The 13,341-nt window shown below is 39.7% G+C and overlaps 2 protein-coding genes across 4 annotated transcripts in view; one reads left to right on the top strand and one right to left on the bottom strand.

Annotated features, from left to right (window-relative positions):
- Nucleotides 1-13,341, bottom strand: part of LOC136873952 (DNA primase large subunit) — a 97,133-nt gene that overhangs the window by 27,920 nt on the left and 55,872 nt on the right. The window lies entirely within an intron of this gene.
- The window catches only part of LOC136873953 (magnesium-dependent phosphatase 1), a 207,717-nt gene that overhangs the window by 151,035 nt on the left and 43,341 nt on the right, over nt 1-13,341 (top strand). The gene's annotated exons all lie outside the window — the stretch shown is intronic.

The following is a 13,341-nucleotide window of genomic DNA, read 5'->3' as shown; positions in this document are numbered from 1 at the left end:
ATTTTGGTGGTCCAAGTGTTATGGTGCAGGGAGGGATAATGTTGTATGGGTGTACCGACCTCAAATATTTGAACTCACTGGTCAATGTTATTGTGTCAGTGTACTCCTTCCACATGTGCATCTTTTGAGGGGTACATTCAGCCCTTAGTTTATTTTTATGGATAACAATGCACAACCGTATTGAACGGCGCAGGCGGAGAAGGTCTTGAAACAAGAGGATATTCGGCGAACGGACTGGCCTGCCCGTTTCCCCGACTTAAATGCCATCGAGCATGTATGGTGCATGATGGACAGACGTATTGCAGCACGTCCACATGCACCAACGACCATTCAGCAGTTGTCAGCGCTGGTGGAGGAATGGAATGCCCTACCACAAGAACGCCTTACCATTCTTGTGGCCAGCATGGGAACATGTTGCAGAGCATGCATCGTTGTCCATGGTCATCACTAGGGCCCGGATTTTTAGGTTCTTAAAAACCACGTTTTCGTTTCTTTAATAGCTCAAAATAGTTTTTTAGGCTTTTATCCTCCTGAAATAGTTTTTAATGATCATTTCAAACTTGTTTGTTCTTTATTGTAACCTTCACGCCTCTCTAGTACAAATATTCTCTAAATATGGGACAGAATGGCTTAATGAAAGCATTTCAAACACATCATACCAACTGAAATTAAAAATAACAAAGAATATTTGTGCGCAAATACAATAAATGGTTCATGTAGGTAAAATTTTTGTCACTTCCAATGAATCAAGAAACATTTTCAGAAGCACAGAGCACAGTTTTCACTTGCTGTTACATTGTACAACTAAATACATTTCCAGATTTTTCAGAGTAAAACTTTTTCTGTTATCTCTCAAAATATTCTTATAGCAGGAAAATGTACGCTCCACACAACAAGAAGTCATTGGAGCAAGCTTCATTGAAGCAATAGCTCTCGGTTCCCATGCTACCTCGTCAGTAATTTCTTCTCCCTGAAGTATTGCAGACACACTGTTCATTGTTGAAAATCCAGGGTTCCACTGTAGAATTTTGGTGAGCATGAGTGAATAGGCTTCACCCACTGGTCCTGGTATTTCCTCCTTCGAAATGGAGTCCACAACTTCTATTGAATCTTTTAATGGCAACGATGCCGACTCAGCACGCTCAATAGTTGCAGGAAGATCAGCAAATTGTGCCCCAACGAAGGCAAGTGAAAGAGCGTTCTTGCTCGCGAGAGCTGCTTTAGCCTTCGCTATGCAGAGTGCATCATCAACATCAAAAGAATTTATAACATTCTGAATGTCTTCAAACCAATTCGCATAGTATACGGCTGCACTGAGCCATGTCCCCCAACGAGTGATGATGGGTTTGGGAGAAAGAGGAGTTTGAGGCAACATTTCCTTGAATGAGAGAATGCGGCTAGGAGCTTTAAGAAACACCTTTTTCACAGAAGAAACAATACTGTTTACTCATGGAAAATTATTTCTAACCTCTTCAGCCAATCTGTGTAAGCCATCGGCTATGCAAGTTACATGCAGCATGTTAGGGTAGAAACTCTTCAATACTTCACCAGTTTTGATCATATATGCCGCACTATCACTCAAAAGAAGTAAAAAAAAAAAAAAACTTACCATCCTGATTTTCTCTTGTCCAAAGAATGCGAAGAGCATCTCGGACGGTGCAAGCTATGGTCAGCGCATTCCACGGCACGTTTGCTAAAACCATGCTTCACATAAACGGATATTACCGAGCTCGATAGCTGCAGTCACTTAAGTGCGGCCAGTATCCAGTAATCGGGAGATAGTGGGTTTGAACTCCACTATCGGCAGCCCTGAAGATGGTTTTCCGTGGTTTCCTATTTTCACACCAGGCAAATGCTTGGGCTGTACCTTAATTAAGGCCACGGCCGCTTCCTTTCCATTCCTAGGGCTTTCCTATCCCATCGTTGCCATATAACCTATCTGTGTCGATGCGACGTAAAGCAAATAGCATAAATGAATATTAAAATTATCCACCGTTGAAGGTGCCAGGAAAACTGGAAATTAGTGGCTGGTGTGATGGAAAATTGCTCCTTTTTTTGGATAGCATTGTTACTGATATGTCCTGTAGTTTCCTTGCGCTGCACAAAATGTGATTTTTGGTCATATGCCACCTGGAAAAATACGTAAATAAAATAATTGTTTATTGTTGACACAGGGTATGTACTATTCGCTCAACTTTTCTTTTTGTGTGGACTCCCTAGTAGAGTACGCGCAACTTTTAGTTACACCTGGGCTCCCTAGTGCTTAACTGGTAGACCTCGGTTATCTTCGAGATTCATATTGGCAACCATTGAAACACAAACTATGAATCAATTAGGGCCTATGCATCGCCGAGAGACATCTGGCGTACTCTTTACGTACTAGTACTGTTGTTGTTTACACAGCAAAGCCAAAATATAGGTTAGGATTGAACATGAGTGAGGAAAACAGGCCTCCTAATAAAATTTATGCTGTTGATGTCATGGCTGGTGAAACAAGTCACGTCGTCATACGTCTTCCCACATACAACTGTGATCTGAACGCCATTGAATTAGCATGGGCAAAAATAAAACGCGAATTCAAAGGACGCAATATTACGGGAGACATGTCAGCAGTTAACTTACGACGACTGACCATCAGGGCATTTCATTTAGTATCTGCCGCAGATTGGGAGGGGTATTGCAGAAAGATGAAAGAAATGGAAGGGGAATACTGGAGGCACGACGGTGTCATGAAAATAGCCATGGACGAGATTGTAATTAATAGTACTGCAGATAGCAGTGACAATTGTGAAAGTGATATTTCAGAGAATTCATATTAAGATAATAAAGGTTTAGAAAAATCATATCCATCGATCATACTTTCGATTCACTTCAGATTTCATTTCCATTGAATTTGGCAGTATTACCGGAACTGGGAGAGCTCCCTCCTTACTCCTCACCCCCGTAAAACCAGGTATCACTAAAAATTGCGCTTACTGTACTATTACTCATCCGAGGTTTGCTTTGCAGCATTCATCTTACGAGTGCCCATAATATTTATGTTAACTCATTTATAATTTTCTATAAAACTTACTTTTCATTACAGTAATGGGGATTTTATTTATTGGAGGTATGCAAAATAATTCCTTACCTGCTTTTGGCAGACTTGACAAAATATAATTTTGCCATCTGTAGTAAAGTCCGGATCGTTATCAATCCAATGGCGAATCAATCAACTTTGAGATGACTTGCCTTTAGGCATCTCTGTTTCTGAGATGCGTAAGCATCTTAAACTGCCTTCAATAATAAATTGATTTATAGGGAAAATTAATTTTAGTCTGTCGCATAATGTGTATAGAGCTAAACAGTGAACAGTGCGTCGACCATACACAATGAGAGATGCACTTAAGCTGGCAAGTTAGGCGGGCTTGTACCCGCTAGATACAGGTCAGTGAACACCAGGGGGTTCTCTCTTGATTTGTGCTGTACCCTAGTGGAATAGTACCGGTATCGTATTATGTTGTTTCGCTCACACTAGTTATACTTACAAACCACTCCCAGTTCCAAACCATGAAGTCATTTTAAAAAGTTTTGCATAATGTTTATTTTTTAAAAAATCATTCTATTTCATTAATATTTGGTACTTCTATTTCAAAATAACATAATACTGTCTTGAAAAGCCCATTTAGTTTTTTAGTTTTTTTTTTTTTTTTTTAGGTTTTAACGTCTTATTTAGTTATTTTTAGGTTTTATAAAATTCGAGTAATTTACTCCAATGGTAATGCAATGGATAAGTAAGTTAAAATACTGCAGTTACCTATCAAGGAATAAAATAGTTTAAAACCTAAAAATCTGGGCCCTAGTCATCACATACCCTTTTAAGAACCATGTCCCTTCTTTCCCCATGGGAATCAACATCAATATCATCTAATGGCCAGACAGGCATCAATTTTTGGTAATGAGACAAAGTCTCTCATAGTGCATTGGCATTGCCGGTAGCTCCAAGTAGCCTACGCAGTGGCCTCCATGGTATGCACTAGCCATGCGTCTTGGTGGGTGTGCTATTTACCAACTGATGAACCCAACTTCGCACACTGGGACGAAATGATGGCAACCAGGAATTAGTTAGTTGGAAAATTTATAATGTCCAATAACGGACCATTTATATTGGTATTATAAATTTACTCATTCGGGACAAATATTTCAGGTACGCTATGGGAATCAACATCTTTATCAGCGGACCATCGTGAGTTGCAGTGACTTATGTGTAATTTATTGTCTCTGCATAAAAGTGTCACTTCTGTTCATCTCATCGTATATTCCTTTCAGTTGCCTACCATACCATACTGTAGCATTTCTTCCTATGTATGGTTTTAATTTCATCGAGCTATGTTACTTGACAGTGACTCAACATGCGAAATTTACTTTCGACCTTAAGTTTTGCACAGCAGTGTACATTTTCACCTAACTGAATCCCTCCCTGCCACTCCAAAACTTTCAGTAAATGATCTATGTAAACTATGAACAACAAAGGTGAAAGATTACAGCCTTTTCAAACCCTTGTAACTACCCTGAACCAAGAACTCATTCCAACATCCATTCTCTCTGTGGCCTAATGGAGGGGCTCAGGAGTAAATAATGGTAAGGGACTTGGCATGTTTAACAGCAACCAAAAATATGTCAACATTGTGATTCACTTCTGGTTGCTATTAAATTAATAATTAGTAAATAATGGTAAAGGACATGGCATATTCTATGCGGCAACCACAAGTAAATCACAACGTTGGCAAGTTTGTGATTGCTATTAAACATGTCACGTCCCTTACCATTATTTACTCCCGAGCCCCTCAATTATAAAAATGAATTCCCTCAATTGCCTGTAGTAACCTACCCCTACTGCCATAATCTCCCAGCTTTCAATCCCACACATAATGTCATATGTCTACATCTACTAAACATAACTGTCTATTCCTCTCATAGCATTTTCCAATTACCTGGAATATACTGAAAATCTTGCCCCATGGTCTGAAAAAGCACTGGTTTTATGCCAACTTACTATCCACCATGGAACACACTCTCCTTTCAAAATATCTGTGAACATTTTGCCTGGTATACTGATAAATGAAATACCTTGATAGTTATTGTAATCCTTCCTATTCTCTTGCTTACAGATACTTCTTCTTCCACAACTTTCCCCACACCTGTGGGGTCACGCATGCGTACTGTGCCGCACATGTGGATCTGGCCATGTTTTACAGCTGGATGCCCTTCCTGCACCAACCCTATGCAGAGGGATGTAATCACTATTGTGTATTTCTGTGGTGGTTGGTAGTGCAGTGTGTTGTCTGAATTTGGAGAGAAGAGTATTGGGACAAATACCCAGTTCCCAAGCCGGAAGAATTAATCAGGAGCAATCAAAATCCCCGACCCGGCCGGGAATCAAACCCGGGACCCTCTGAACCGAAGGCCTCAACACTAACCATTCAGCCAAGAAGTCGGGCCCCTGCTTATAGATACTGCAGGTGCAATTACTATCTTCATCCAATTAGAAGATACTGATCCTACTACTCTATAAAGCCATTTTGTCCCTGCCTTCCCATTATATTTCACCATTTTAGGTCTACTTTCATATATTATTTTGCTTTATGACAACATGGTTTATTTACCATTCTTTCCACTTCCTCGAACGTAAATTCACTGCCATCATGGTTCTCTTCCCCATGAACTCAATTGTTCATGACTTCGCGACAGAAAGATTCCCGTTTATGTTCAGAAGATTTTCAAAACATTTCTCCCATCTGTGTAGTGATTTCCTGGGATCTACAATGTGTTCACCTGATTTACCCAAAACACTATTCATTTCCCTCTTTTCTACCTTTCTTACTTATTACAGTCCTGAAAGGTTTCCCTGCCACTTAACCAAGCATTTTAAAGTTAAACAACGTTTTCCCACGATTTCCTCTTGGACCCTACAATGATTTGTTTCACTCTATTTCTTTCATCTACACACAATCCCCTATCAGAATCAGCTCTTGATTCTGAACCTACTGGTTATCTCTTCTTTGGAACTTTTCACTATGTTAATCATATCCAAGTAATTCTGTCTAATTTCCACATCCTGGAGATTCTTGACGCTTATTTGTCTGCAGGCAGACTTCACTTTCTTTATCTTAGGCCTAATAATTAGTTCATTACAGATCAGATAGTGGTTTGTATCATCGAAAAATTCTTGGAAAACTAGTACAATTCTGATTTCCTGAATCAATGTCGCTTATGATACAGTATATTATGGAGCTTGTGTTTGGTTCTTCAGTCTGTCGAAACTAATTTTGAGTAAGACACTGATAAACTACCTGCAAAAGAAAACATATGGTAACAGTATTATAACTGAAAAAAGCTTAATTAAAATAGAATTAGATTCTATCAAAATCACTCTCAAATATTTAGAAATGTATAAACATTTATGTTTAAATACTTGAATCAGGAACTTATTTTAACAACTTCCACTTTTTTCTTCTTCCAAGCATATACTGTGATGTGCTGATAAACCGTTACTCTGTCCCTGGCTCAAGTCCAGCTAGTTATCCAATCCTTTGACCTTTCGCTATGCCACACCCCTCCCAGGCTAGGTTAATGATATGCTGTATTTTTACTTTTTAGGTGCTTTATTTTTAGTGATCCCCTTCTTATTATTGTTGTGGTTGCTGCTGCTGTTATTACCATTATCACTATTATTGTTATTATTCCTCACAATATAATTCTTTTGAAAACTAGGCAAGGGTTCTTAATGAACATCTAATGTGCTGCCTATTTTACAGGTAATTTTCCGTTATGTCACTTTCGCTTACTTCGACTCTTATTGGAACAGTATTTGAATATTTTTTTAAATTCTGGTGTGGAAATTTAGTTTTGCTTGGCCTATGGGTGTTGCCGTTTGTTACCTGACATTTAAATTCATTCCAATTAAGCTACAATTTTCATTGCTATTATTACTGTTATATTAATATCGTAAATTGAATTGTTTTTGAACATAGGGGTTGTTGTCTAATAACCTTTCAATGAGCTGACAAGTTTCCTTTAATTTTCCATTATGAAGGCCTAATTTAAATTTACATGAGCAGCTTTCGGTGGAACTAGATTCACAGGTGTTTTATTTTAAAATTTTTATTAATGTTGTTGCTGCTGTGTATTTGGGGTTAATTTAATGTTAATGATTTGATTGAGCAATGTATAAATTGAATTAAAGTTATCGTCTAAGACAGGGCCTCTCAAACGCCCAAAATCTCACACGTACAAACAGCGGTGCAGAGATTCTGTGCACAGTGCATCGGTCCCGCTCGATTCGGACCAACGCTTCGTCTCTGGGCTACTCGGCTAAGCTTGGCTCAACTCGGCTCGGATTTGGAGCGCTACGGAGCAAGTGAGGAAGAGGGAGACAGGGGGAGCGAGTGAGACAGGCGTGGGGAAAGAGAGAGACAGCACTATTGCTCCAAATCGAGGAGTGGGGGTCTGCACTCTGGTCGACCAAGCAAAGTTGTCTTTTGCACAGTGCATGCACCAGGCACATGCACCCTGAGAGGCCCTGTTCTAAGACATTATTTTTATTGATAAAATGATATCCCACTAAAACATCTGGAGTGACCAAAATGTTGCAAAACTTCAGAGAATTTACAACAGATAAAAATATCGTAACCCACATTACAGCCTTTTAAGTCAGAGCACAGCCCGTTATGATGTCCTTTGTGATGCCAAAAATTGACGAATTTTTCTGACAGTTATCTGTATTCATAGTGGCTGCCGTACATTATAAATGTCACATTGAAGGCATACAATCTCTTTCTTTTCAGATAGTCTACCGTTGTATTCTATTCTGTAAAAATATCAAAGTCAAAATTAACGGTACCGGCATAAGTCGACATGAATTTCCTGTGGATCTGGAACTGAAAAGGAAATTGTTGAAAGTGTTTTCACGAGATAAGTTTGAGCTACCCACGGAGACTAAATCATCTGTCATTTTTTACGGAATACAATTAAAAGTCAAATCTTAAAATTCAAGTTTTAAAAACAGGTAGTGTACCAAGTATTTTCCCAAATTATCTACCCCACAAAGTGACTAGTAGCAACACAAAGACAGAAATTAATTAAACAACATAGAGAAACGGCAAACGAAAGCACACTCCTGCCCAGGAATAATGTAAGTAAATGTCTACTTCTTGTTCACTAAATGATGCTGCAATCCTACAAGGGAATGACCAACCGAACTTTGATTCAATTTTTGTACTGATGGAAGAAACTTCTATTTTGAGGTTACAGAAAGTAAGAAAGGAAAACAGTGCCCTAAGATGTACATTGTAGCAGGCCAATAACAAGCTTGAAGATGTTTTAAGAAAGCATGAGGAAACAGCTAAGAAGATAAAGTATTTTGAAGAGAATGAGTATCACAAAAATGTCAAGTTGGAATACTGTGAAGAAAATTCCAAATTTATTTTATTGGATGATATACTGAATGTGAGAAAATTAACCCCACGATGGTCAGAAACTTCCAAAAAATAATGCGTGCTATGGTATTGTTTCTCGCTGAAAGGATATCAGTTCGCAAGAGAGCATGTCGTTAGACTGCCAAGTAACTAAACTCTTGTCTCGCTTCGTAGGAGATACCTGTATTGAAAGCGAAGTTACGCCTCTAATTAAAGCCAGAATCACAAGCTGAAAATATCAAGAAAGCCGAATTATTATAGCCTAGTTACCGATGAAATGTCGAACAAACAGCAGCTTCTGTATGACTGCATGTGATAAATAAGAACATTTTTGTAAACATTTTTATAAATATTGATAAAAAATACAACCCGATTTATAATCTGAATGAAATATCGGAAAAAATCAATATACTTTTCGAAGAGATAATCATAAAATTCTTTACAAGAAGGCTCCCAAGTAATGCATTACCTCACACCTCTCGCCTTACATCAAACTCCCCACAACCTCCCCTCCAAGTCAGTCCTCGACGGCCTCCAAGGACTGCATTCAGTTAGTTTCAACACTTGATGTGAGGTGGATGGCACATGACGGGAAACGAGGTGAGTGACCAGATGGGCACACAGTTTAAATTTCTCATTGAATTTTTGATTAGTTCATTCTTTTTTTTCTTTTTTTTTTTTTTTTTTAGGCCCATATTGTCAACAACACAACCCGTTCAACTTGCGTCATTCAACATAAGTCCACCTTTCTTCAACTCATCACAAGAAGCTATTTTAACGTAACATCAATATTATACTATTTTATGTACACATTCAAGAACATGGATATTATGTTCACAATATCAGGATATATTTACAGTTTCATATTTGTGTAATTCCACGCATGTAAGGACATTTTAACCTGTGCAATAACTAGACTTCATGGTTCACATCATGTTCATGTTGTGCTATTTTAAGATTCGAGATTGACAAGACACTAATAGGCCGCTTCGCAAGATTCACAAACTTTTTATTCACTAATTTTAATGTGGTTCATGGTGCGGGTTACTGTAGTCACGTCCTAGTTCGTGAACCATGGGCAACGGCTGAGAGGCCTAGTAAGTGGTCCTGAGAGTCGGGATACCAGTTGCTATGGAATGGGAGTGGGCATCTCGGACATATTCTGAGTCATCGCCCTCCTTGTGCTCAGGCGGCTAGGACTATACAATCTACCGGTGGTCCATAACCCGTTAGAGGAGAGATCCTCACTTCGACTATGTGTAAGTAGGGTAGAATCCTGCTTCATGAATTTACCGAGCTCAGAACATTTTTAGCAAGCCTTGGACCTATGGGAGTAACGGAGCCCACTCCCATTTGACAGGTAAGGGACTCCTTGGAAACAACTTGGCAAACGAAATGGAATTTGATGGGGAGCCATCAATATTAATGGGGCTTATGGAAGAAAGAAAGTAGAACTGGCTGAGTCAGCTAAGAGGATGCATCTGGATGTGCTAGGAATAAGTGATATCCGGGTAAGGGGAGATAACAAGGAAGAGATAGGAGATTATAAAGTGTACTTGACAGGTGTTAGAAAGGGAAGGGCAGAGTATAGGGTAGGGCAGCTTATCAGGAATACCATTGCACGCAACATAGTTTCTGTTAGGCACATAAATGAGAGAATGATGTGGGTAGATTTGTTAGTTGGAGGAATTAGGACGAGAATTATCTCACAAGGGAACATCGGCAATGGGTAAGTCGCCGATCGCAATTAAACTTGGAAAACACATTGAGGTACACGTAAAAATGATGTCAACATCAATTTTGGGTGCCAACAGTCATTAGGGCGTTAACCACAGGGCCTAAAAGTTGTGACTTTTCAAATTTCGCGCTATCAGCGATGAATACCTGCTGGCCAATGCTAAACTGGCACACTGCATATCTGGAGACACGCCTCTGCACCTCCTCCCCTCACCGCTCCAATTGGTTCGCCGCCGCACATTCCCCTTCGCCCCGCACTTGCCTGCTGCTTAGCTATTCAACGGGACCGACTGCTTCTTTTCGTACTGTAATTATTGAAATCCTTTAAATTACGTTCCGTTTCACACATAATGATAATAAATAACCTACACTAATATACCCATATTTTATTCAAATGTTATATTTTCATTCCTGCTAATTCCGGTGAGTTGTCACATTCGTGGGTACAACTCCGAGTTAAGTACCACGGAAACATGGGATGGGGTACCACGTCCTACCTACGCTTAAATTATTATTTACTTCTAAAATGCCTCACAGCTGTCGATAGTGCTTTAGAGTGGACATACATATGGAATTAATTAAATTAAATCACCCACCACTAAATAAATCTCCCACCTTTAAACAACGTTAAATACCTCTTCATGTAAAGAAATTACGTGCCCGAGTAGAGGATCTCAATGAATGTAATGAGATTCGGTACCTCGGGATATCAAAACCTGGTTATAGGTCCAGATCTTCTTTTCATGGCCCCTTCCCCCCACCCATTTTGTGTACGCTACCAGTTGTGTCATAAAGAAACGACATCGCGGACGACAACAACAACAATTATAAACTCCGAGTGTGAAACTACTGGTATTTTCCGTATTGCGTACTCTGGTATAAGGAATAGGCCTACAGGTAGAATGTTTTTATTTGTGCTTGTACTGAATGATTTATTTATGTTTTGCAGTGACAGGCACACCACATTTCAATTGTAGCAATGGTTGTCGAATATAAATTAATTTAATGCATAGGCAACTTCGATATGAGTATGACATGGAATGTAGTAAAGTTTGACGTAATAAGAAAAGCCTTGAAACATAAAAAAGATGTGCATTTATATATGCAATAGATATACAGTAATCACAGACAGACCTGTAGTCTTACTGTACCGGTACTTTTGCGTTATAGCTGACGAAGGTCTATGTATTCAACAAGTACCAATATTAAAGTATCACACTACAGTCTTCTGGGTATAATGGCAGTTACATACGCAAAAGGTTAAATGGGTATTGTACGAACTGGTACAACAAAAAACAATTACAAGGCAACACAATAAATGACTCCGTAACAATTACATCGGGCAAACTCCCCATCAATAACTGATAGTAAAAAAAAACAATCTTTGGTCTATTCGAAACATTAAAAAATAGTGAAAAGAAAACCGTAACAAATCACAATTAACAACAGGCACCGTACTTTTTTTGCTAATTGCTTTACGTCACACGGACAAAGATAGGTCTTATAGCGACGATGGGATAGGAAAGGCCTAGGAGTTGGAAGGAAGCGGTCGTGGCCTTAATTAAGGTACAACCCCAGCATTTGCCTGGTGTGAAAATGGGAAACCATTGAAAACCATCTTCAGGGCTGCCGACAGTGGGATTCGAACCCACTATCCCCCGGATGCAAGCTCACAGCCGCACGCCTCTAACCGCAAGGCCAACTCGCCCGGTGCAAACGTTTTCATAAACATTTCAGAAAACGTAACCTGACTAATACAACGTGGAAATTACAAAGGAGAGATGTGAAGAAGGCTGATAGAGTACGCAAAGTGTAGCACTGGTTCTCCTCGACAGCTAAGCGGCCGGCAACCGCGGGGAGAAGGGGAACGTGCGGTGACGAACCAATTGGAACGGGGACGGAAAGAGGTGCAGAGGCATGTCTCCAGATACGCAGTGTGTCAGCTTAGCATTGGCCAGCAGGTATTCATCGCTGATCGCGCGGAATTTGAAATGTCGCAACTTTTAGGCCCCGTAGTTAACGCCCTAATGAATGTTAGCACCCAAAATTGATGCCGACATCATTTTTACGTGTTACCTCAATGTGTTTTCCAAGTTTCATCGCGATCGGCAATTTACCCATTGCCAATGTTTCCTTGTCAGTGTATTCACCATGTGAGGGTGCAGATGAGGATGAAGTTGACAAGTTTTATGAAGCATTGAGTGACATCGTGGTCAGAGTCAACAGCAAGGACAGAACAGTGTTAATAGGCGATTTCAATACGAGAGTTGGAAATAGAAATGAAGGATACAAAAGGGTGATTGGTAAATATGGGGAGGATATGGAGGCTAATGTGAATGGAAAGCGTTTGCTGGAATTCTGTGCTAGTATGGGTTTAGCAGTTACGAATACATTCTTCAAGCATAAGGCTATTCACCGCTACACATGGGAGGCCAGGGGTACCAGATCCATAATAGACTATATCTTAACAGACTTCGAATTCAGGAAATCTGTTAGGATTGTACGAGTTTTCTGGGGATTTTTCGATGATACAGAACACTACCTGATTTGCAGTGAACTAAGGATCTCTAGGCCTAGGGTAGAGAAAGTGAAATCTATCTGCAAACGAATAAGGGTAGAAAATCTCCAGGACGAGGAAATTAGACAGAAGTACATGGATATGATTAGTGAGAAGTTTCGAACAGTAGACAGTAAGCAGGTTCAGGATACAGAAAGAGAACGGGAGGCATACAGGGATGCTGTAGTAGAAACAGCAAAGGAATGCCTAGGAACAACTGTGTGCAAAGATGGGAAAAGGCGAACATCTTGGTGGAATGACGAAGTGAGAGCAGCTTGTAAACGTAAAAAGAAGGCTTATCAGAAATGACTCCAAACAAGGGCTGAGGCAAACAGCGATTTGTATGTAGATGAAAGAAACAGAGCGAAACAAATAGCTGTTGAATCCAAAAAACAGTCGTGGGAAGATTTTGGTAATAACCTGAAAAGGCTAGGTCAAGCAGCAGGGAAACCTTTCTGGACAGTAATAAACGATCTTACGAAGGGTGGGAAAAAGGAAATAAACAGTGTTTTGAGTAATTCAGGTGAACTCATAATAGATCCCAGGGAATCGCTGGAGAGGTGGAGGGAATATTTTGAACATCTTCTCAAC

Source organism: Anabrus simplex, chromosome 5, assembly GCF_040414725.1.
Source record: "Anabrus simplex isolate iqAnaSimp1 chromosome 5, ASM4041472v1, whole genome shotgun sequence".
NCBI lineage: Eukaryota > Metazoa > Arthropoda > Insecta > Orthoptera > Tettigoniidae > Anabrus > Anabrus simplex.
This window is presented reverse-complemented; position numbering and strand designations above follow the sequence as displayed.